This window comes from Lipotes vexillifer, unplaced genomic scaffold, assembly GCF_000442215.2.
Source record: "Lipotes vexillifer unplaced genomic scaffold, Lipotes_vexillifer_v1.1 scaffold1815, whole genome shotgun sequence".
In the NCBI taxonomy this organism is placed as follows: domain Eukaryota; kingdom Metazoa; phylum Chordata; class Mammalia; order Artiodactyla; family Lipotidae; genus Lipotes; species Lipotes vexillifer.
In genome coordinates this window covers 280,576-282,037 of record NW_006791807.1, presented here as the reverse complement: position 1 = coordinate 282,037, position 1,462 = coordinate 280,576, and positions in this window count along the sequence as shown.

Below are 1,462 nucleotides of genomic sequence, written 5' to 3'. Positions count from 1 at the left end.
CTCCCCAGTCTGTCCCCCACATGCAGCCCAAGGGACCCCGTGAACACCCGAGTCAGGCTCCTTGCTCAGAGCCCTCCTGCGGCTCCACCTCACTCAGGGGAGCAGCTCAGTCTCCCCGTGGCCCGCCCCACACGACCTGCCCCGTCACTTCTCTGCTCTCATCTCTCCCTCTCACACTGGCCTCCAAACCTCAGGGACTTGCACTGGCTGTTCCCTCTGTGCGGAATACTCTTCCCCAGTATCCACACACATGGTCCCCTCCCTCCCTTCCTTCAGAGTCGTTGGTGACTCCTTTCCTGAACACCCCAAGGAAGAGTCCCCATTCCCCACTGTCCTTCCATCACATTTCATAGCATGTTTAACTTCTGGAAATTCTGCTGCTCAGTCTTGTGTTTACTAGTTCAGTGTTTAAAACCCCCATCACTAGACTTTCAGTGCCCCAGGCCAGGTCTCACCTGCCCAGTTTCCTGGCATCCCACTCCCTTGTCTCGGCCACGTCCAGCACACAGTATGTACTCAGTGACTTGTTCCTAAAGGCCAGCTGACACTATCCCTGCTTTTCCAGCCTGCACTCTGGGCTGGAAGCACCACATACCTTTGGTTACTTGTTCAACAAATGGTTACCAAGCCCCTGTCCTATGCGTGACCCCTAGGCAGCCTTACTGCTATATGCCCACCTTACAGATGAGGAGACCGAGGCTCAGAGGAGGGAAGTTCCTCACCAAGATCACAGAGTGGGGAAAGAGCCACTTCATAACAGATACTAACAGACCAAACAGTCCCTGTCTTTAGGGCCTGTGGTCTCCAGTCCTGTACTCAGAACAGTACCAGCACAGAGTAAATGCTCAATGAGAGCTGATTTAAAAACCAAAGGGGCCGAAGAGGACATGTGTGATGGTGGTGTCCCATAGGGGGACCAGAGAAACGACGGGCAGGGGAGCCAGATGGCCAGAGTGCAAATCTCTCTCTGTCGCCTACTACATGTGACCTTGGGCAAGTGACTTAACCTGTCTGTGCGTTGGATCAGTCCCCACAGGGCTGCCGGGAGGATTAATGAGCTAATACGAGCAGAGCCGGGTGCAGGGCTGGGACATGGAGGGAGGATCCTGTCGGCATTTGCTCTTCTGATGATTAGGATGACTCCTAGCCATGTCTGGGGAAGGGGGCCCAGGTGTTGCCCCGCAACCCGCACACGGGCCCTGAGTCCCACAGACCTGGTTTGATGCTGGCTGTGCTAGAAGTGCCCTTGGGCACGAGATGTCTCCTCTTGGGGCTTCGGGTTACTCATCTGTAAAGTGGGAAGAAAACATCATTTGTCCATTATTCATTCGTTCATTCATTCAGCAACAACTCACTCCTTTGTGTTCAGCCTTGCGCTGGTTGGTGCTAGGGATACTGCGGTGACTGAGACAGCCTCTGACAGCCCAGAGTGGTCGGCGCTGGGGTCACAGAGCGCAAGACC